Raw genomic sequence first — 25146 nt, forward strand, 5'->3', positions numbered from 1 at the left:
CCATATTACATTTATTCTATGGTCACACCTGAGCACATTCAACACTTTAGAATTGCAGGGAATTGTGATGAGAATTTTAAACTTTAGGCAGACGTAGTGCAGCTGAATGGGAGAATTATTCCAACTCTGCTACTTTGGCCTCAAGTTTTCAATTCCCTTTTCAATTTCCTGTAATTCTCTCTTTATGAAGTAGACCCTATAATCTGATAAGTAGGCGGAGATTAATTATGCGGAGTGGGCAGAACTTCGGGGAAGTGGGTGTGGTAAGTAATTGATAACTGTGCTGCAAAGTGTCCCTGGAAATTTTTTTCAAATGTTGGCAACTATGGACTTGTCCAGAAGTGTTGACCCCCCTGGGTTCTCTCTGGTTCCTTCTTTTGACCTCCATGTCACTACTCTCTCCTGTGAGATTAGATGGAGGAACAACTGAGAGAGCGATAGAGGATCATGGAGATCAAAATGGAGATCGCCCCCCAAACTTTTGCAGAAACAGACACTGCCAAGTGCATCAATTTTCTGGGTCCTCAATAGATCCTCTTACTAACCTCCAATCTGTCCTGCAGTTGAATAAGGTTAGATGGAGAAACCACTAGGATCCATGAAGGACCACAAAGATCTACATTCAGATCTTCTCCGAAGCCTCTGCAGAAATCAACACTTCCAGAAATGTTGATTATTATTATTATTACAGGCATACCCGATTTTACGTACACTCACTTTCCGTACACTCGCGAGTACGGACACAGCTTGATCAGCTTGGCATGGCACTACTCCTGGTTTTCAACATTGGCGTCTATGGGAAATATTGGTCAGCTTGACATGGCACTGCTCCCGAACTATAAGTGATAGGGACACCAAACTTGGGGAGCACCGAGAGGGGACCCAGGACTACAGCATATGCTATTGTGGCCTAGGTAATCTACCATGTCATAGTCCTGGGTCCCCTCTCAGTGCTCCCCAAGCTTGGTGTCCCTGTCACTTATGGTTCGGAAGCAGTGCCATGTCAAGCTGACCAATATTTCTCATAGAGCTACTGTATTTACATGCATTGAGAAGTGAAAAAAGGCATTGCTTCACTTTAAGTACATTTTCGTTTTACATACATGCTCTGGTCCCATTGTGTACTTAAAAGTGGGGTATGCCTGTATTATACTGGATTTATATAGCGCCAACAGTTTGCGCAGCGCTTAACAAAATGAAGGCAGACAGTACAGTTACAATACAATTTGGAACAAAAGGAATAAGAGGTCCCTGCTCGTTAGAGCTTACAATCTAAAAGGGAGGGTCAATTGATACAAAAGGCAATAGCTGTGGGCGATGAGCTGATGGAGCAAGTGAAACAGTGTTATCAGTTAGTAGCCGGGTAGGCTTCTTTAAAGAGAAGGGTTTTCAGGGATCGTCTAAAGATGGATAGATTAGGGGACAGTCGGACATATTGGGGTAGAGAGTTCCAAAGAATGGGAGAAGCTCTGGAGAAATCCTGGAGGCGAGCATGGGAAGAGGTGACAAGGGAGCTAGAGAGCAGGAGGTCTTGGGAGGACCGAAGAGAGCGGCTTGGTCGATATTTTGAGATCAGGTTAGTGATGTAGCTGGGGGCAGAGTTGTGGATGGCTTTATAAACTATTGTTAGCACTTTGAATTTTATTCGTTGGGTGAGTGGAAGCCAGTGAAGGGATTGGCAGAGAGGGGTGGAGGACACTGAATGGTTGGTAAGGTGGATAAGTCTTGCAGCAGCATTCATTATGGATTGAAGGGGGGATAATCTATGTCAGGGTAATCCAATGAGGAGGGAGTTGCAATAGTCGAGGCGAGAGATAACCAGGGGGTGAATTAAAAGCTTGGTGGTGTCATTGGTTAAAAAGGGCCATATTCTAGCGATGTTGCGGAGGTTAAGGCGGCATGATTTGGAAAGGGATTGGATGTGAGCCTGAAAGGACAGTGCAGAGTCCAGGGTTACCCCTAACACCCTGGCATGTGTGGAAGGACTGATAGTTGTTCCATTGATCTTGATCCACTGGGTCCTCACTGGTTTCTCCTGCTGATCTTTGCATCATCACTCTCCCCTGCAGTAACTTAAGGTTAGAAGAAGAAACCATTGAGAGCCATGGTGGATAACGGAGATGGAAACAAAGAACTTTTCCAAAGTCTCTGCAGAAACAGACACTTTTGGGCGTTTAGATGTCTTGGGTCCTCAGTGGTTCTTCCCCTGCTAACCTCCACATCACTACTCTCTCCTACCAAGATGTGAGGTTAAGGAAGGAACCTCTGGGAGCTAGAGTTCGCCAAGATTGACATAGAGAAGTCTCTGCAGAAGATGACACATCCAGGAGCATCAGTCTCCTGGGTCATCATTGTTTTCTGCAGCAGACCTCCACATCACCACTTTTTCCTACAGTGTCGTGAGTGTGAAGGGAAAACCACTGGGAGCCATGGAGAACCACTAAGATCTTCACCAAAGTCTTAGCAGAAACCAACACTTCTGGGAGCATCAACCACCTGTGTTCTAGACGGTGTTGGTTTCTCCCACCAACACTGACATAATAACTGTGTCCATTGTCCAATCAGCAGGTTGTGAGCTGGTAATCAAGGGGGGTGGCTTCACTCTATTCCTTAATATTTGCAGAGAAATTGGTGTAACTCGAAGCGAAACATGGCTGGATAGCATTACAATTCCTGATAACGCAGCTCACTTACTGTATGTATTGTGACGGGAGTCACTTTGGGCATGGGGGTTGTGGACTCCAAATTCCTTTAGAGAGGTTGGGGGGCACCATGCCCAGCCTTATGGGGTTCTCTTATGTTTAAGTCACCCTGCATCTGTTATGGATGCAGGGTGACCAGGAGGGTGGTGAACACTGAGAATATGGTTTGGACTACTACAAATGGGACAGTCATATACAGGAATAATGTCTCCCTTGTAATATGAAGATTTTATTCCCTGTACAGTATGAGGTCTCTGACCAGGAAGTACAACTCCTAACTGTCTAACAATGTTGCTTTTGTCTGAGGTGGCTTTCCATTCACCTAGTGTCAGGTGTGCTAATGAACTCACCTGTTGTCTGCTAAGGGATGTATTGACACTCAGAGTAATGTGTATTGGGGGCTTATGTCTCATTACACATAACTGTCCTTCTGGTCAAGCTATCGGACCAATCCCTGCTGACTCATTTTCAAGTCCTCATTTGCATGGCTAAGGAGGACCTGAAGGAGAACAGCATGTACTTTGCAATTGACCAATGGGAAAGCGGTTGTTGGGGGCAGGATGTTCCAAATTCTGTATAAAAGTGTATTGTGTACTTCCAATAAACGTCTTCCTGTTTGAACTTACATACAGCCTGCCTGGTGTTTGTTCTAATGGATTCCGAACAGCACATAGCTGTAGTTCGGATCCCGGAGCCTTGGATGAGCGAACCATCAGACGTTGCGATCTGCAAGCTGACTCACTGGTAGCAGAGGAGTGTCGGGAGAGCGGAAGCGAGCGAGCAAGGGTCTCGTCACATGTATATTTAAATGTTATACTTTAGTTTTTAGCAAAGGTTTAAGCAGAGTGCTGACGTGTTAATCTCACATTCACCATGACTTCAAGGTCAGCAGATCACATGGGAAACACTGGGAAAACTTTTCCTGCTGTGGGATGGTGGCATTTTCAAAGTGTTAGACGTCTCCTTAGACCGCCCTGACATTTTATGGTATTTCATGAAATATCTCTGTTTGTGTCTTTCGTCAAGGTAGCTCCACTTTCTGTACTGCTGCTAATACTTAGCATAGGGTATTGCTCTGATAGAAATTCGATGCTGAGCTCATAAAAAAATCGGTGCTGACAGTTACCTGATTAAAGCGTATGTGAAAAACACACACAAAAAATTGCAATCAAGGGTGTGCCCTATGTCCATCCCCCCAAAGGGGTAGGACCTTACCCTGACCCCTTGGGGCTCCTAACAGGGGCAAGGCTCAACTTGGTCCACCTAGCCACCTAGCTGGACCCCTCTCCTCATTGTCAGCCAAAGCAAACAAGCACATACTAGGTGAGACCCCCCTGGTGGTTTAGGGGAGGAAGGAACCTGATGGCCACACATCCTCCCCCTAGACATCAGGGTAGACCCAAAGACCCACATCCTCCATCCTAGTGAGAAAGAAACATAAATAAAAGTGCAAGTGAGAAATGTGAGAGAACACTAAGTCCCGGTTCACACTACCGCGACCTGACGCGCGCCGAAGTCGGATCGCCATAGTTTGAACCGACACTAAATGAAATAAATAGTGCCCGTTCAGGTGCATTGGCTAGGCCCTGAGGCCTGGTAACAAAAATTGCCCCTAATTTAGCCAAAAGGCCTAGCCCAAGAGGTGAAGTGCAGAAAAAGCATAGGTGGCCATGCGCTTGATTCTCACAGTAGGTTTCCAATGCCCAAGTGATACTAGGAGCACCCTGGGGCGACCAACTCCCAGGGGGCACAGCACTGTGGATTCTCTGCCTTCCCAGCCCATGGCTGGACAAAGTGGACCCATTCAAATCAGCACTGGACCCTTCCAGTCTTCCACGGTGAATTATTCTTGTGCCCCGCATCCCATGGGCACCCTGATTTCTGTTCCAGCCGGTACTAGAACTGGAAATAATAGGTGATTGCTAGACCTTGGCCCCCAGTGCACAAGCCCCAAGCTTTCTACTGAGTGCTACTGAGTCTCTTTAGAGATGAATAGATGATAGGTTCTTTGCATTCCACAGTTTTGGAACATTGTATAAGTTATCTACTTTCAATACATCCAGGGTTTTGGGTTTGATCCAAACCTCACAAGGTGAAGTAAATTCTGAAAACATGACCCCTTGGGGGCACTTAAAGTGGAACTTTATTCTCCTAATCAACATGGACTATTTTTAATCCTTATGCTGCTAGCATTAGTAAATAGATAGGAAAGTATATTATATTTACTTGCTTTAACCACTTAACCCCCTGGAAGATTTTACCCCCTTCCTGACCAGCGCCTATTTTGCGATTCGGCACTGCGTGACTTTAACAGACAATTGCGCGGTCGTGCAACGCTGTACCCAAACAAATTTGACGTCCTTTTTTTCCCACAAATAGAGCTTTCTTTTGGTGGTATTTGATCACCTGTGAGATTTTTTGATCATGCGCTATAAACAAAAAAAGAGCGTCAATTTTGCAAAAATAACAATATTTTTCCCATTTTTTTATATGAAATTCCCCCCCAAAAAAATGTATAAATCAAAATTTTTTAACATTTTACGCCAATTTGTTTTCTGCTACATATGTTTGGTAAAAAAAAATCGCAAAAAGCGTATTTTGATTGGTTTGCGCAAAGGTTATCGCGTTTACTAACTAAGGAAAAGATTTTTGTCATTTTTATTGTTTTTTTTTTAAACGAGTAATGGCGGTGATCTGCGATTTTTTTTGCGGGACTGCGACATTGCGGCGGACAGATCGGACGCTTGACTGGCATTTTTGACACTTTTGGGAGGACCAGTGACATTACTACAGTAATCAGTGCTATACATATGCACTGTTACTGTAAAAATGACACTGGCAGGGAAGGGGTTAACTTTAATGGAGAGGGAGGGGTTAAGTGTGTCCCTAGGGGCGTGATTCTAACTGTGATTGGATGTGGCTGTGTGTGTAACAGCACAGATCTACGGTCCTACATAGCAGGACCGTATGATCTGTGCTGTTACACAGGGGAGAATGACAGGCGGCTGTGTTTACATTAGCCACCTGCCTTTCTCCCTCTGTAACCGACGATCGCGAGTGACCGGCGGACATCGGGTCCGCCGGTCACTCGCGCGGGGGGGTCCGTGTGCGAGCGGGGGCGGGAGCGCGCCTCCAGCGGCACGCGCGCGCTCCCTAGAGCCTCACAGGCTAGCGACGTAATACTAAGATTTTCAGTTATTTCCTGGTTTCCATGTCTAGGCAAATGATGTCATACATCCCAGGAGTCTTCAAGAGAGAAAGGAAAGGTTCTCAGCCCAGCCTATGCCTGAGCTAAGGGCAGATGGCTTCCAGGAAGTAAATGATAGTATCAAAAAGAGCAAAAATTGAACTTTCACGGTGCTGACTTCCCCATTCAGAAAAAATTCAAATACACACATCTTAAAAAAAATTATTGTTACTTTATTAATTTCCAATAAAATAATTTGTCAAAAAATCACAGATAAAATCAATACAAATATATTGCACAAATTAATGAACAATCCAAAATTATCACCACCCTCAGACTGGGTTAACCCCTTCCCTGCCAGTGTCATTATTACAGTAACAGTGCATATTTTTAGCACTGATTACTGTAGTAATGTCACTGGTCCCCTCAAAAGTGTCAAAAATGTCAGTTAGGGGTCCGATCTGTCCGCCGCAATGTCGCAGTCCCGCTAAAAATCGCTGATCGCCGCCATTACTACTAAAAAACATAAATTAAAAAAAATTACATAAATCTTTCCCCTAGTTTGTAGACGTGATAACTTTTGCGCAAACAAATAAAAATATGCTTATTGGGTTTTTTTTTTTTTTTTTATAACCAAAAATATGTAGCAGAATACAAATTGGCCTAAAATGATGAAAAACATTTATTTGTAGCTTTTTTCTGAATGTTTTATAGCAGAAAGTGAAAAATATTGTTTTTTTTTTTTTTTTTTTTTTAATTGTCAGAATTGTTGCTCTTTTTTTTGTTATAGCGCAAAAAAAAAAATCGCACAGGTGATCAAATACCACCAAAAGAAAGCTCTATTTGTAGGAAAAAAAGAACATCAATTTTATTTGGGTACAGCGAGGCATGACCGCGCAATTGTCTGTTAAAATAACGCGGCGCCGAATCGCAAAAAATGGCCTGGTCATTAAGGGGGCAAATCCTTCCGGTCCAGAAGTGGTTAACCATGTGACTTTTACAAAAACAGTACCAAAATAAGAAAGAAAAACACGTGGAGGAGGAAACCGGCCCATCTAATAATGGTTTTTATGTGAGTTGAAAATCTAATTTTCCATCAAAGATTTTTCAGAGAATAAGCACGCGGCGCTGGAACAGCGGTTTGTTGAAGTGACCCATGCGCAGGTGCCGGGACCTCACCGGAATGGCTTATTTGAGCACTTTCCTACCAGTGAAGTAAAATGTAACATCTAATTTATATCTGAAAAGATATTTGACGTAACGCAGCGGAGGCCGCGGTGCCCGTCCGGGCAATTGTACATAAATAAGACAACACATAAAGCTTTCTTCTTTGAGCTTCGCTGTGTTAAGAGATTTCATTGAACGGCCGTGCCGCGATGGGGGGGCCCCGGGTTCTTTCGGCATCCTAATAGCTGATGGATAGAAGCAGGATGCAGGTTGTGGGGGATGCCGCGATGCAGAAGAAAAAAAAAAGGTTTAACATTCAGCTCAGGCAAGCCAATGCTCTCTGCTGCCGGAACCCCGGAGCTCCTGTTGCTGGGCAATTTGATATCTATTTTCTACCTTATATTTTATCCCATTTCATTTCTCACAATACCAAGGCGTGATTTTTGATTTATTTATTTTTCTTTACTCACACCCGGGGAGGAATAAAAATGTTCTCGGGAATAGAGTTGGCTCCTTGTAATAGTTCAAATCGGAGAAAATGGTCCAGCCGTGCGAAATAAAAAATGAAAGGGCGACCCCACCCAAGACTGATATTTCTGTGATAGGTAGATGCTGGAGAATTAAACCAGCTGACATTCTCATTTATCTTTTGGGGACTCAATTGGTGAGATCTTTGCATTGAGTTTCCAGGTCTGTACCCCTGCTGAGGGGTTCCCACCATTATGAGGAGTTCCCACCATCCCTGTGCTGAGTTCTTAGGTCTGTATGCCTTCTGTGCCCATTATGGGGGGGTTCCTGCCATACTATCTTTGTACTATGTACAAACTGATATTAATAAAAATGAAGAGTTCCCCATATCTCTGTGCTGAGTTCCCTGGGCTGTACACCTGCTGTGCCCATTATGAGGGGTTCCTACCGTACCTTTGCTTAATTTCTGGGTCTGCACACCTGTTGTGCCCATTAAAAGAGGTTCTCACCATCCCTGTGATAGGTTCCTGGGTCTGTACACCTGCTGTGCCCATTTTGAGAGGTTCCCATCATCCATGTGCTGAGTTCTTGGGTCTGTACACCTTCAGTGCCCATTATGAGAGGTTCCCATCATCCATGTGCTGAGTTCTCAGGTCTGTACACCTGCTGTGCGCATTATGAGGGGTTCCCACCATCACTGTCCTGAGTTATAGGGTCTGTACACATTCTGTGCCCATTATTAGAGGTTCCCACCATCCCTGTGCTTAGTTCTCAGGTCTGTATACCTTCTGTACCCATAATGGGGGGTTCCTACCATACTATCTTTGTACTATGTACAAACTGATATTAATAAAAATGAGGAGTTCCCCATATCCCTGTGTTGAGTTCCCCGGTCTGTACACCTGCTGTGCCCATTATGAGGGGTTCCTACCGTACCTTTGCTTAATTTCTGGGTCTGCACACCTGCTATGCCCATTATAAGAGGTTCCCACCATCCATGTGCTGAGTTCCTGGGTCTGTACACCTGCTATGCCCATTATAAAAGGTTCCCACCATCCATGTGCTGAGTTCTCAGGTCTGTGCACCTTCTGTGCCCATTATGAGGGGTTCCTACCTACCCTCTGCTGAGTCCACAGGTCTGTACACCTGTGCCCACTATGAAGGGTTCCTACCATCCCTGTGCTGAGTTTTCAGGTTTTTACACCTCCTGAGGGGTTTCCACCATTATGAGGGGTTCCCAGGTCTGTACACCTGCTGTACCCATTATGAGGGGTTCCTACTATCCCTGTGCTAAGTTTTCAGGTCTGTACACATTCTGTGCCCATTATGAGGGGATTCCACCATACCTTTGCTGATTTCCCGAGTCTGTACACCTGCTGTGCCCATTATGAGTAGTTCCAACCATCCCTGTACTGAGTTCCCAGGTCTGTACACCTGCTGTGCCCTTTTATGAGGGGTTCCCACCATCCGCTATATTATTTTTACAAACGTTTCAGCCTTGGTTTGCAAATATTGGCGCACTACTTTTGATTTCTATTCTCCGAGTGAAAACACGGCTTTGCTGTCAAATCCAATATGTAGGAAAGCGGAATACATCTTCGGGGACTTGTTTGGAACGAGGAAAAACTGCTGAGAACAAGGATTACCTTTTATTCCCGTCTTGGAGGATTCTTCCCTTCACTCTCCTGAACCTTAATAAAACGCTACTTTTGTTCTGATTTGTTCCATAAATGTAACAAAAAAGAGATACCGAGTATTTTTTATTGTATTAAATCTTGTAGATGCATTTCAATCCTCCGCCTGCACCCCAGTCAGGGGTCTCCAGCCTCGGTCACACTTCCTGGAAATGAAAGGCTTTGGACCTTCCGTTGAGTGAAGGGCGCGCCAGGCGGTAAAGTGACACAGTTGCCGCAGGAAGGTGATTTAGTAATGACAATCATAACGCCAGCCTCGCAGAGTTGTAACAGCGCCACCCCTTATGTGACAACAAAAATAATCATAAAGACAATTTTAGTTTAACCACTTGCCGACTGCCTAATGACAATTTACATCGGCAGTCAGCCCTTCACAGGCAAAGCGATGTAGGTCTACATCGCTAGCCTGTGAGGCTCCAGGGAGCGAGCGCGCGCCGCCGGAGGCGCGCTCCAGCTCGCTCACGGTCCCCCCCCCCCGCGCGTGTGTCCGGCGGACCCGATGTCCGCCGGGCACTCGCGATTGTCCGTTATAGCGGGAGAAAGGCAGGCGGCTAAAGTAAACAAAGCCACCTGTCATTCTCCCCTGTGTTACAGCAGAGATCATACGGTTCTGCTATGTAGGACCGTTGATCTCTGTTCTTACACCTCAAGCCACATCCAATCACAGTTAGAAGCACGTCCCTAGGGACACACTTAACCCCTCCCTCTCAAAAAAAGTTCACCCCTTCACTGCCAGTGTCATTTTTACAGTAACAGTGCATATGTATAGCACTGATTACTGTAGAAATGTCACTGGTAACCCCAAAAGTGTGAAAAATGTCAGTCAAGGGTCCGATCTGTCCGCCGCAATGTCGCAGTCCCGCAAAAAAAATCGCAGATCGCCGCCAATACTCGTAAAAAAAAAAACAACAAAAATTACAAAAATCTTTCCCTTAGTTAAACGCAATAACTTTTGCGCAAACCAATCAAAATACGCTTTTTGTAATTTTTTTTACCAAACATATGTAGCAGAAAACAAATTGGCCAAAAATGTTAAAAATTTTGATTTTTACATTTTTGGGGGGGGGGGGGGGGGAATTTCATATAAAAAAATGTGAAAAATATTGTTATTTTTGCAAAATTGACGCTCTTTTTTTGTTTATAGCGCATGATCAAAAAATTGCACAGGTGATCAAATACCACCAAAAGAAAGCTCTGTTTGTGGGGAAAAAAAGGACGTCAAATTAGTTACATGGTAAGGAGTACAGCGTTGCACGATCGCGCAATTGTCCGTTAAAGTCCGCAGTGCCGAATCGCAAAATAGGCCCTGGTCAGGAAGGGGGTAAAATCTTCCGGGGCTTAAGTGGTTAATTTTGTTTTTTTTTTCATATGGTCAACCTGAAGGGAAGGCGGGCCAAGGGAAAGATATATGCATGAGAATTCTGCGCTTAGATTAATAAATCCCAAACATGCTCACGGTAGATGGTGTAATCCAACAATTAGCTCTGGCTGCACTAACATGGCACAGAAAAAAAAAACTAACAAAAAAAACAAAGCTCATAGTGCAAAATATCCCTAAAAGTAGAATTTATTAGGTTTAAAGTAGTGCACTCGCAATATATTGAAGATAAACTGGCATAGCTATAATCTGCAGCGCCAGTGGCGGCTGGTGCTCCATGGGTCGGGGGGGGGGGGGCATACGACGGACCGGACCACTCCATACCCACCCACCCCCTGGACCACACCAGCCCGCACACCCTAGCATTGCCACCTGAAAGAGACCATACACAGAGCCCTTCGTACCTTCGTAAGATCAAAGTCATGCAGTTCGTAAGATCAGAGTCATGCAGGCTTATCCTCAGTCCTCAGTCCCTCGTGTCTCCTCGAGTCCTCCCTCCTCCTTCTCTTCCTAGACGGCCAATGGCATGGGTTCGCCTTTTGACCAATCGGGAAATGGGTCTCGGACCCGCTTCCTGACTGGCCAGGAGGAGGATCCGTGTGACAATAATGAATATTTATTTGCTATTGTCACACAAATGGGTGGGCTCGGGGCGCAGAGCCCACCCTTTTCTGAAGCCTATTAGAGCCTCTGGCTCTAATCACGTGCTTCAGAAAAAAAATAAAACCCCATTGAACTCCATGCGTCTGGCGTCCCGCATGTAGATTAGGGGGCCGGATGCATGGATGAAGGGGGGGGGTGGCCCCTACGCCCCCAATGCACCAGCCACCACTGTACAGCGCTATATCATCCACTACATGATCCTTCCGGCTGGCAGCCGCTGTGTGTGATGACGTCATGCTAGGCCCCTACGCATTTCAACCTACATTTGATAGCCACACCCCTTATGACATCACATGTATGACCACATTTCTGGTCTCAAGGAACCCTCTGCTAAAAATTTAAAATCTACAACTCATGACACATTAGTGTGAGAGTCAGTGGGAAGAATGTTCCTTACTCTTCTCATCATTGGGAAGAATTTCCCCTTACAGATAGCTAAAAGGAACAATGGTGTCAGTGGGAACTTATCTGAGAGTCAGAAATTGTCCATTTCTCAAGGAACCCCTGGCAACCTCTGGAGGAACCCTGGTTGAGAAACCCTGTTCTGGAGATTACGTCCTGGTCAAGGAGACCATCAACGCTCCCTTTGATCCTATTGCCTTATGGCAAGGAAGACCAATACCGTCTGGTGAGTGTCACCTTTTCTTGGTTTAAAGCTATCACTTTTTGTGGGATGCACTGATCTATCATGGCAGGAGGAGTGAGCCTTTGGAGGACACGGAGGACTTTTTTTTTTTTTTGGACTATTTTTATTGGATATTAGTGTGCACTGGGGTTAGGCACAAATTTTTTTATATATAGTTTTTGTTTCACTAGCACAGCGTTTCTCAACCTTTTTTCAGTCAAGGCACTCTTTTGAAATTATGGACAGTCTCGAGGCACGCCATTCTAAAATGTAAAAACCAGAGGCGTAACTAGAACCTTCAGGGTGCAAAAACCATGAAGGGCCTCCTGGACCCCTGGCCGGGGCCCTTCCCTTCAAACCTGGGGCTCTTCCCACTGATCCTGGGACCCTTTACTCTTTATTACGGTCCTGCAGCGGGACGCTTTCACAAGTTCTGCAGTGGGCCCCCTTCCTGCTATCTTGGGGCCTCCCCATGGTGGTGGAATGCCAGGGCAAGTGTGACCTTTGCGATCCTGCAAGTTCTCCCACTGCTGACAGTAGTTTTTATTTTTTGGTATTTTAATTGTATTATTTTTTATCATTTTATTTTATTTTTTTTACAATGTCTTTGACTATGACTCTGTCCATTCAGAAAAGGAAGGAGCTGGTGAATTACATATTTACCAACCCCCTCCTGGTTCTCTAGTGTGACACATCCCCTGCAGCAGCCGGCAGGAGAGGGGAGGGGGCACAGTGGGGGGGACCAGGGGAGCACACAGGGGCCCAGAGACAGAAGAACACAAGTGAAATGGATAGGAGGAGTGGCGGGGGCAGCATACAGAGGAACCAATCTCCTCCATTTTCCTCCTGCAGCTACAGGAGAAAATAGGAGGACAGTGATTTCTGGGGCCCGGTTGTAATTGTAAACCCTGCAACCCCTGTAGTTACGCCCTTGGTAAAAACTGTTCTAACAGTTTTAAATAATGCAGCAATGTCCACACATGTAGGAAGCCCAACGTTAGAGGGGATTTATTCTTCCAAAGCAAATACACTTTTGCAAACTGGTACTGACTAGTATTCCAATGTTTCTCTTCTCCCTCAGTTTTTCTCCATCACTCAGCTAATGTGACCCCACTGCTGATGGAGAGAAGAAAAAGGATGCTATGCAGATGACTGAAATCCTCCATATCAACTGATGCCATTGGTTGTTAGGACGCGGGCAGCTAGAAGGTTGTAATGATGCACAATGAAAACCTGTGGCTTTGTGTAACTAAAAGGCAGCCTTCATCCACATGCTGGCTTGTTTATAATTTTTGGACAATTTTTAGGCATTTTGCCAAGGCACGCCTGAAGAAATCTCAAGACACCCCAGTGTGCCTGGGCAGCCTGGTTGAAAAAGGCTGGACTAGCATATGCATAGGTATTCACAAATGTTATACCGATGGTGTCATTTGTTTCAATTCTTGCACATTTTTTAGACCAAGCGCTGTTGACTGCATAGATATAGCACTGTTGTGGATTTTATAACATAATAAATGAAAAAAGAAAAAATAAAGAAATTGGATTTTAAAGGCCACAAAAGGAGGGCTGCTCACAGTTATATAAAATATATTAATCTATTTGATCCAAAAAAAGAGATAAAAATTCAGATACATAAGACAAGACAATACATGATACAAAAATATTCCAAATAGGAATAATAATAGAAGTACAGAATCTGAATGTGTAGGGTGTTCAAAGCCAACGCGTTTCGCCACAAGCTTCTTCAGGGCTATATGGACCGATCCTACATTACGTATCTACAAAGATATACATACACATATATATAATTCCTACATTCAAAATGCACTTTATTTCCTATTGTGCATTGCTACCTGTTTGTGCAGCCGATTAGATCTGTGTTTATATGTCCTTCACCGTGGCAATGCATTCTCATAGGCTCGGCGACGGGGGAAGGAGAAGGAGCACGGTACTTCTGGTGGACGGCGCTACAGGGCTGTCTCCCAGAAGTGGGGAAGGGTACCTGTCAAAAACAGGTACCCATTCCCCCTCTCTTCTTCCCCCTGAAAGGTGCCAAACGTGGCACCGGAGGGGGGAGGAACCAAATAAGCGGAAAATCTACTGTTTTCCGCTTAGGAACTTTTAGAATAACATTAAAGCAGAGTTCCACCTCACACCTATCTGACCCCCCCCCCCCCTCCGGTGTCTAATTTGGCACCTTTCAGGGGGGAGTGTCTTGTCCCAACTTCCATCAGACCTCGCCCCGGTGAGGAACATCAGCAGTTCGGCCCCCTATTTCTCCCTCCTCCTTCCCCTGCTGCCGGGCCAGTAAGAGAGTGCAGCGCACTACGTGCATGCGCATTAGGGAACTGGCTGTGAAGCTTCACTGCCGAGTTCTCTTACCGGCGGCAGCACCTGACAGCCAATGGAAACATCATCTGGTGTGCCGACATTGCTGGATTCCAGAACAGGTAAGGAAATAAAGGGCATTTTGAATGTAGGAATGATATATATGTGTATGTATATCCTTGTAGATACGTAGTGTAGGGTCCATATAGCCCTGAAGAAGCTTGTGGCGAAACACGTTGGCTTTGAAGACCCTCACTACACATTCAGAGTCTGTACTTCTAATAATATCCCTATTTGGAATATTTTTTTATCATGTATTGTCTTGTCTTATGTATCTTTTATCTCTTTTTATTTGGATCAAATACATTAATATATTTTATATAACTGTGAGCACCCCTCCTTTTATGGCCTTCAAAATCCAAGTTCTTTACTTTTTCTTTTTTCATTTATGCAATCATAGATGATGGCCTATTTGATCACGGGAATCCTTCAATGTAACATATAATAAACAGGTTGCATGTTGATTACCCTGATTTACATAATATATAATATATATTATATATATTATATAACAATAATATATAACAAAAGCAACAGCAACAACAAAAAAAAAAGACAATCGTTTTTACGGCAGTCCAAAGTGGCCTTACAATCCACCCCGATCATCGATCCTGATTAATAGCAATTATACTAAACTTATAAATCCCAGATGAGACTTTTAATACCGCCATTTTCATATCCCCCCAGTTCCATGTAAATGATATTAGCAATTAGGTCCTAAAGCAAGTCTCATGCATATGCAAAAAATAATTACAGTATAAAAACAATATATCAACATGATGTAGTAATCAGACCTGTTTCTCGAATGGAGCCGCGGAGCTAATATTCAGGTTATTTTTCATTAATCGTTCATTATGCGCAATGTAATTGGATTTGGAACATTTGTTATGGGCATATTTCAGAAGTCAAGGTAGATTATCCGCACACGTAATTATTGAATTTTAGTTTATAAATAGATTTAGTGGGAGCTGATTGATGCGGCTGGTGAAACCATAAAATTTCTTAATTTACAATAATATCAGAATGGGTAATTTATTAGGTGCGCCCGGACGAAAACAGGAAATAATTACTTGTTCAATGAACGCGTTTGAAGGGTTTTATGGGGAATTCGTACATGTAACTAAAGATGGTGTTTAGCATGTATATGAAAATGTTAATTAACGTAGACCTCCGATTTAATTTAAAGGCGGGGGGTCGGGAGGGGTGAATCTTCGAGTATTTCTGTTGCTGTTTCTTTGGGTTTACCAGTGAGTCTGCCTCCCTTTGAGGCACATGCACGCAGTGCCAGGACAAGGCCAACTAGAGCCCAGGGCGAACATGCCAAACAGTGCCCCCTTCCCCCAAAATGAAAAAATCCCCCACAAAAACATTGAGCACTAATCTGCACGCTTACCCCTAAGCATAAATTTCCCCTCTAAGTACAAATCCACCCCCGTGCTGAAATTCCCCTGCTCAGCACAAATATTTCCCCCCCCATCCCTCAAATGCCCCCAGTTCCAATGACCCTACCTCATAAAAAAAAAAATGGACCCTCTCCCAGCACAAATCCCCTTCACCTAAAATTTCCCCTTCAAGTTCACATCATCTTCCCTCCACTTGAACTCTCCCCTCCCAGCAGAAATTCCCCCCCAAATCTTTCCTTCTAGCACAAATCTTCATCTCTCATCCCCCCTCCCAACACAAAAATCCCCACTCCTACCATAGATCTTCTTCTCTCATCCTCCTCCCAACACAAATCCCCCTAAATCATTACTCTTAAAACTCTAGTCCTAACGTCCCCTCCTAGAACAATACTTACCCCCGCCACTCCCCCTAAATGCCCCCTTCCAACACAAATCCCCCCCCCCCCAATCTCAATCTCAAAATTCAAAACCTTGAGGGGCCCGGCCATCTAAGCCAATGAAAGCCTGGTGATAGAGGCGTTGCTAGAGATGTAGCGGGTGCCAGCACCCACTGCTTCCTTAGAAAGCATTGACAGTGGGAAGCTATCATATACAGGAATGGCAGACGTACAGCTTCTATATATGATGCTCGGCTACCGCTGATCAGGGGGCCAAACAGGTACGAACGTTTGTCTGAACACACGAACAGTCAGAACCGAAGTGCCTGCTTTTCCCTAACCAGAATCTTCTCCACTAATCCCTATTTTTCTTATGATTTATTTCTGAGGATCATTTTCTAATCATAGGGCCAGCAATGGCGAATGCCAAATATCAAACCTAAAGGGGCCTGGTTATCTAAGCCAATGAAAGCCGGTGATGGAGGCGGTTGCTAGGGATGTAGCAGTGCCAGCACCCGCTGCTTCCTTGGGAACCATTGACAGTGGGAAGCTATTAAATACAGGAATTGCAGACATACAGCTTCTATATATGATGCTCGGCTACCACTGATTAGGGGGCCAAACAGCTACAATCGTTCGTCCGAACACACAAACAGCCAGAACCGAAGTGCCTGCTCATCCCTAGCCAGAATCTACTCCACTAATCCATATTTTTCTTATAATTTATTTCTGATGATCATTTTCTAATCATAGACCAGTAATGGTGACGGGGGGGGGGCAAATGTCAAACCTAAAGGGGCCTGGCCATCTAAGCCAATGAAAGCCGGTGATGGAGGCGGTTGCTAGGGATGTAGCAGGTGCCAGCACCCGCTGCTTGCTTAGGAACCATTGACAGTGGGAAGCTATTATATACAGGAATGGCAGACATACAGCTTCTATATGATGCTCGGCTACCGCTGATCAGGGGGCCAAATGGGCAAACATTTGTCCGAACACTTGAACAGTCAGAACCGAAGTGCCTGCTCATCCCTAACCAGAATCTTTTCCATTATCCCCTATTTTTCTTATAATTTATTTCTGATGATCATTTTCTAATCATAGGGCCAGCCATGGCGAATGTCAAATGTCAAACCTAAAGGGGTCTGGCCATCTAAGCCAATGAAAGCCGGTGATGGAGGCGGTTGCTAGGGATGTAGCGGGTGCCAGCACCCGCTGCTTGCTTAGGAACCATTGACAATGGGAAGCTATCATATACAGGAATGGCAGACATACAGCTTCTATATATGATGCACGGCTACCGCCGATCAGGGGGCCAAATGGGCAAATGACTTGAACAGTCAGAACCGAAGTGCCTGCTCATCCCTAGCCAGAATCTTCTCTACTAATCCCTATTTTACTTATAATTTATTTCTGATGATCATTTTCATAGGGCCAGCAATGGCGAATGTCAAATGTCTGGGTTCCCTCAGGGCCCCGACTGCAGCCCTTTTCACTACTACCACCGGCAACACAGACAGTTCATATTTAACATATGATAAATGATGGTTTGAATCCATGTATAGGTAGTGTATTCCCTCCACCTATAAATCATTACACAGTTAACGAAAAAAAAAAGTGAAGGTTGAAATAGCGAGTAAGTAAATTCATAGAGTAATCTGCACTGCTAAGCAAACATATGTGGAGGTCCCCCGAGATTGTCAGAAATATTAGGAACATCTGTTTGAGAACCGTTCTCCGCGTATGAAAGTAACTCGTTACACTGCAGGCATTTTCTTGTCTACTAATAAGACTCTGCGGGGAGGCGGACCACCATGTACCTCCACACTCATGAAAGGGGGGGGCGTCATAAGCCACTAAAATAAAAGTGTTACTTTTCTGGTGCTAAAGGGGGTAACACAGAATTTTTATGCCAATAGAATAGGCATGTTTGAATGTAGTAATCCTTATCAGCCAATCAGAATTCATCTTGAAATATGAGACTGATGTGACTGGCTCAGTGTTCTCTGTACAGCACTGCAGTATATGTTAGAGCTATATAAATGAATAATAATAATAGTGTGTGACTGTGATGGGACATTTAAGTGTAAGCTCTTCTGGTGCAGAGACTGATGTGACTGGCTCAGTGTTCTCTGTACAGCACTGCGGCATACGTTAGAGCTATATAAATGTATAATATTAATAGTGTGTGACTGTGGGGGGGGGGGGGCATTAGAGTGTAAGCTTCTCTGGTACAAAGACTAATGTGACTGGTTCAGTGTTCTCTATACAGCACTGCGGTATATGGCAGAGCTATATACAGTGGGTACGGAAAGTATTCAGACCCCCTTAAATTTTTCACTCTTTGTTATATTGCAGCCATTTGCTAAAATGATTTAGGTTCATTCTTCTTCCTCATGAATATATACACATAGCACCCCATACTGACAGAAAAACACAGAATTGTTGACATTGTTGCAGATTTATTAAAAAAGAAAAACTGAAATATCACATGGTCCTAAGTATTCAGACCCTTTGCTCAGTATTTAGTAGAAGCCCCCTTTTGATCTAATACAGCCAGGAGTCTTTTTGGGAAAGATGCAACAAGTCTTTCACACCTGGATTTGGGGATCCTCTGCCATTCCTCCTTGCAGATCCTCTCCAGTTCTGTCAGGTTGGATGGTAAACGTTGGTGGACAGCCATTTTTAGGTCTCTCCAGAGATCCTCAATTGGGTTTAAGTCAGGGCTCTGGCTGGGCCATTCAAGAACAGTCACAGAGTTGTTGTGAAGCCACTCCTTCGTTATTTTAGCTGTGTGCTTAGGGTCATTGTCTTGTTGGAAGGTAAACCTTCGGCCCGGTCTGAGGTCCAGAGCACTCTGGAGAAGGTTTTTGTCCAGGATATCCCTGTACTTGGCCGCATTCATCTTTCCCTCGATTGCAACCAGTCGTCCTGTCCCTGCAGCTGAAAAACACCCCCACAGCATGATGCTGCCACCACCATGCTTCACTGTTGGGACTGTATTGGACAGGTGATGAGCAGTGCCTGGTTTTCTCCACACATACCGCTTAGAATTAAGGCCAAAAAGTTCTATTTTGGTCTCATCAGACCAGAGAATCTTATTTCTCACCATCTTGGAGTCCTTCAGGTGTTTTTTAGCAAACTCCATGCGGGCTTTCATGTGTTTTACACTGAGGAGAGGCTTCCGTCAGGCCACTCTACCATAAAGCCCCGACTGGTGGAGGGCTGCAGTGATGGTTGACTTTCTACAACTTTCTCCCATCTCCTGACTGCATCTCTGGAGCTCAGCCACAGTGATCTTTGGGTTCTTCTTTACCTCTTTCACCAAGGCTCTTCTACCCCGATAGCTCAGTTTGGCCAGACGGCCAGCTCTAGAAAGGGTTCTGGTCGTCCCAAACCTCTTCCATTTGAGGATTATGGAGGCCACTGTGCTCTTAGGAACCTTAAGTGCAGCAGAAATCTTTTTGTAACCTTGGCCAGATCTTTGCCTTGCCACAATTCTGTCTCTGAGCTCTTCAGGCAGTTCCTTTGACCTCATGATTCTCATTTGTTCTGACATGCATTGTGATCTGGAAGGTCTTATATAGACAGGTGTGTGGCTTTCCTAATCAAGTTCAATCAGTATAATCAAACACAGCTGGACTCAAATGAAGGTGTAGAACCATCTCAAGGATGATCAGAAGAAATGGAAAGCACCTGAGTTAAATATATGAGTGTCACAGCAAAGGGTCTGAATACTTAGGACCATGTGATATTTCAGTTTTTCTTTTTTAATAAATCTGCAACAATGTCAACAATTCTGTGTTTTTCTGTCAGTATGGGGTGCTGTGTGTACATTCATGAGGAAGAAGAATGAACTTAAATGATTTAAGCAAATGGCTGCAATATAACAAAGAGTGAAAAATTTAAGGGGGTCTGAATACTTTCTGTACCCACTGTATATCAGTGATCGACCAATATATTTTTTTTTATTGCCGATACTGATATTTTGGTCATCGCATATCGGTATCGGCTGATATTGGCCGATATTTTCGTACATTAATGAATTTTTTTTTTTTTTTTGACAGGTAAAAGACCCCAAACCCCTCCTCTGCACTTAAAAGCATTCAAAAGGCCAAGTTTGGCTGTTTTGAATGCTGTCATTTTTTTTAATTTGGCGCCGAATACCCAGAAGTTTTGTCATGACATCACTTCTGGGTTTTTACAAGGAGACCCGATCAGAGCCGAATGCGGCTTTGATCGGGTCTTCAGCGGCCGTGCAGGCTGGTTGCCCGGATCTCCCGGTGGAACGGGAGATCCGAGCGAGTCGCGGAAGGCGGCGGGAGGGGGGTCCTGCTCCTTGTAATGACATCCGAGAGGCTTCTTAACCGCATCGGTTGTCATTACAAGACAGCCGACCGTCGGCTATGGGCGCCGGTACCGGGGTGATGCCTTTAGCTGCAGGCATCACTCCGGTACAAGCACTTTCCCGAAATATCGGCAATATCGGTAACCTCTGGGGCTGATTCCGGTATATCAGGGAAAGTGCATATCGGCCCCCGATATATCGGCTTTGCCCATAATCGGCCGATCCCTAATATAAATGTATAGTGTCTAATAGTGTGTGACTTTGTGGGGGCATTACAGTGTAAGCTCCTCTGGTGCAGACTGGAATAGGCATGTTTGATGGCAGTAATCCTTATAAGCCAATCAGAATTCATCTCTCCGCCCCCTCCATCTCAGCAGTTGGCAGCAGAGAACAGAACTCCTACTACAGATCCTGCACCTCTCTGTACAGCCCCAACACCCCCTTCCTTTCCACCTCCCCTGGTCTCAGCATTCAGCAGACTCCAGCCTGCCTCGGGCCCTCCTCCAGACCCTGCACTTTCTACTTCCCAGTGCAGTCTCCAGTTTTTTCCCAGCAGCACTGTGATAAAGGGAGGGTGGGGATCTATTGGCTTCTCATGGTGGTGGTGTTGGGGGGGGGGGGGGGTGCTTTTACTTTTACGAGTACAACTGGCCTTTTGAGGGTGACCATAATGCTGTTGTGGCATGCAATGAAATTGAGTTTGACGCCCCTGATATAGAGGGTTCTGCAGTCCACAGAGGCAGCTGGCAACAATGTAACTAATTAGAGTCAGCACAGGCAAAGAGAACAGGGTGTTATCAGCTGACAAGATTTCTGGCAGGATCATCAGGAATGTTTTTGCACTTTTTGAAGAAATATAACAAAAATAATTTATTTAACAGACAAAATTGGAGCAAATAAGAGAAGTTCATTGTTGTTACGTACACTTTAAGACCATATCGCCACACGCTCATCTGTGATTATAATCAATACTTTGCTTTTACTGAGGCAATGGCCAAATCTTGTTCTAAATCTTGAGGATGTCATTTTGTAGCTTCTTCTGTGTAATGTTTCCATTGATATTCTGCATAATTAGATTATCGGCTCCTCCGGGGTGTCTCAGACCATTGTGATGTTCTATCTATGCCAGAAAATCTGGGTTTTAGAAAGCAGATCGCCTTTAAATTTAATTTGCTTTGACTTTCCCAGTTCCAGTGGGGTGATGAGTGAGATGGACCCCAATCACTCTGATGTCAGAAGACATCCAGTCCCTGTCTGGGGGGGCTTCCTACAAATGGTTTTACTTTTCCTCCTTACATTACATATATGAAAATTCAGATCTTCTGTATCAGTCTGATGCAACTGGCAGTAATGGAAAAATCTATTTTGAATTGTAAAGGGGAAGGTACAGCGGTTTTGCACCACGTGTATTTTCCTCCTCTTATTCTAAATAAGAAAGGAAAAAAATATATATATCTATATCTATCTATCTATCTATATATATATACCAAAGCTAAGTTTACTATCTATCTATCTATCTATCTATCTATCTATCTATCTATCTATCTATCTATCTATCTATCTATCTATCTATCTATCTATCTATCTATCTATCTATCTATCTATCTATCTATCTATCTATCTATCTATCTATCTATACACACAAGTACTTTAATTTATTATTATTTTAAATATATAAACATTTCCCAAATATAAAATATTTGTTTCTCCTTGAAAAAGTCACGTGACGAGTGATGAAACCCGTCGGTGGGCGGAGCCTAATAAAGTCAGTGTGCACATCCAGGAACATTCTACATCCAAACACTTCTTATGAGCGCTGCACAGTCTAAATGTGCTATGTACACGGTCTGAGTGCTCCAGAGTTAGTGCACAAAAAAATCTAGATTTTTATATTTTCTTTTTTTTTTTTTCTTTTCTTTTTTTGAAGGATAAATACTATTTATTTAATTGAAGTAAGCTAAAGGTTATTTAACATATTTTGACCTAATGCTTTATTAGTTACAACAGTCAATAAAGATTTTGCTTTTACTGCCAAACAAAAAAAGACAAAAAGCTTACTTGGGATTGAATACTTTCTGCTAGTGGTTCATTATCAAATCATTAGGTTGAAAATCTTCGGTGATAGAGGGCAACCCTGTCTCATTCCGTTTCTTATGAAAAATGGTTTAGAAAGTAAACTTGCTGTATACACCTGGACCGAAGGGGAAGAGTATAAAGCCAAGATGGCAGATAATATCGAACCTTGAAATCCAAACTTTTGTAACACAAGTGACATGTAGCCCCAATGGAACTGGTCGAACGGCTTCTCTGCATCTATAGAAAGCGGCAGAGAAGGCATCCGGCTACGTTCTGCAGAGTGCATCACATTGATCACCCGCCTGGTAGCATCCGAGGTCTGCCTGCCAAAAACAAACCCCATCTGGTCTGGTTGTATCAGATTTGTCACCAGTGGCGGCTGGTGCTCCATGGGCCGGAGGGGAGGGCGACAGACCAACCGCACCATACCCCCCCGGACCACACCAGGCCGCACACAATACCCCCCCCCCCCCAGCAAGACAGGAGAGGGGAGAACAGACAGGACAGGCAGGACCCCCCCCCCGCTCACTCACTCACCCTGCCTGGATGCAGCAGCAGGCGGCGGCGTTGGCTTCGGCTTCTTCCCCGTCTTCTGGCTTCTCCTTTCGGCCAATTGGGAAACGGGTCTCAAAACCCGCTTCCTGATTGGCCAGGAGGAGGATCTGTGTGACAATAGCGAATTTTCATTTGCTATTGTCACACAACTGGGTGGGCTTGGGGCGCACTGCTCTGCGCCCCGGGGACCACCCTTTTTTTTAGCCTGTGAGAGAATCTGGCTCTAATCACATGGTTAAAAAAAAAAGCCCCATTGAACTCCATGTATTCAGCTCCCCGCGTGTAGATTAGGGGGCCGGACGCATGGATAGGGGGGGCGGCGCCTCTGCGCCCCGTATGACCAGCTGCCACTGTTTGGCACAATAGTTTTCAATCTCTGTGCTAATAATTTGGCATATAGTTTAACATCCTGAGCAGTGAGGTGGGTCTAAAGTTAGCAGGGCAGTCAGGGTTTTTCCCAGGTTTGGGAAGCGTAATAATGTGCACCCTCAGCATCTCTGAAGGGAAGGACACTCTGTTTGCAGCAGCGTTGAATAGTTTGCCCAGATAGGTGCTCAGTATGGAGGCGAAAGTATGATAATACTCATTAATGAACCCATCTGGGCCAGGAGATTTCCAGCAAGGCATGGATTTAATTACTTTATGTATTTCCTGGGGAGAAAATTGGCGATTCAGGTTGGTGATATCAGAGGGGATCAGTGGGGGTAAATTAGGTTTATCTAAAAAAGATGAGATTACCTCTGAGGAGGCTTGAGGAACCGAAGGGTCGTCTTTTAAGTTTTATAGAGAGCCATAGTAATCTGCAAATGCATCTGCTATATATTTTGGATTAGTTTGTTTTTGTTTGGTGGAGGGGTGGAAAAGAAAGGACATTTTAGATACGATTCTGCAGGATTTCAGTATGAAAGAGAGAGCAGGAGACTTTCTCATACAAGTACATGGTACAGCAGGCTCATGAAGTGTTGCGGTAACAAACACTTTAAAGTTGAATTCCAACCTAAACTTAACTAGTCCTAAAAATATTCCCTCCCCACTTCTAATACCTAAGCTGGCTAACCTGTGTGGAAAAAAAAAGATGTATATAATTACTTATTTTCAGGCCGCCCTGGTGCAGTCACATAATGCGGCTCTCCTGTGTCAGCCAGCGGCAGCTGCAGGGGTGAGGAGGGAGTTCCGACAATGGCTTGGACATGGGAGTCTATGGGTGACATCACTGCACCGGGAATTCACAGCCATTGATGAGTGCTTTTTCCACTTCCCTGCAGCTGCTGGGCTGAGTGGGCTGAAAATAGGAGAGTATATACATATAGGTTAATCAGCAAAGGTGTTAGGAGGGGGGGCAAAATAGTTAGGTTTTGGCTGGAATTCTACTTTGACAAAAAAACATTTTTTTACATGACAAAGGGTTCTTGGAGCACTATGGGTTAACTTAAAGATAAATTCCAGGCATGGATAATTTATACAAAGTTATATTGGTCCAGCTTAAACCAATGTAACTATTTGCATACCATAGATGGCTGATGCCCCTGGGAGCTAGAAATCACTGAACTAGACCCCGCTACTCCAGTGATCTCCGTTTGCTTACCGGCAGTACTGGGACAGGGTTGTCCAGTGCCCAGGGCACAATGGGTGTACTACCCTGCTTCTATTCTTTGACCCTTTGTTTCTCTGTGCCCAGGGCAGCTTCCCTTTCTGCCCACCCCTTGTCCCGGCCCTGCATACAGGTCCCAAACCAAGCAGCTGCCCTGAACTGCTGTATTCTGAACACAGGAGGTCAGACACTCGACATGGATGCCATTCAGAAAATGCATTTTCTCAGTGAACTCAAAGTGTTCTCTGATTGGACAAGGTGGAAAGTGTGACATCACCCCCATTTCTGAAAAAAAAATTTTAGATATTAAAAAATGCTTTTGTTGGTTTTACAGATGAAAGAGCAAAAAATAGAATATCATTGTTAGAGTTCACATTCACTTTAATGATGTAAAGCAATTCCAAGGGAGACCAGAGGGGGAGCTATACAGATTAACGACAGTTCATCTTCTTACAGGCAACGGCTGATAAAATGTTGAATTGTACATTGTTTCTCTATAAAGAGCTGGTAATAAGAGCCAGTGATTT

The 25146-nt window shown here is 44.4% G+C and overlaps 1 protein-coding gene across 10 annotated transcripts in view; it reads left to right on the top strand.

The window, feature by feature from the left end:
- Nucleotides 1–25146, top strand: part of DAB1 (DAB adaptor protein 1) — a 1145503-nt gene that overhangs the window by 534350 nt on the left and 586007 nt on the right. Inside the window, exon 4 of one of the 10 annotated variants that reach the window (XM_082264812.1) lies at nucleotides 3729–3843. The exons of the other annotated variants lie outside the window; for them this stretch is intronic. The gene's annotated coding sequence lies outside the window, so the exon portion shown is untranslated. The remainder of the gene's footprint in view (nucleotides 1–3728; nucleotides 3844–25146) is intronic. 10 annotated transcript variants of the gene reach the window in all.

The sequence above is a fragment of the Pelophylax lessonae genome (genome assembly GCF_965119305.1).
Source record: "Pelophylax lessonae genome assembly, chromosome: 8".
In the NCBI taxonomy this organism is placed as follows: Eukaryota; Metazoa; Chordata; class Amphibia; order Anura; family Ranidae; genus Pelophylax; species Pelophylax lessonae.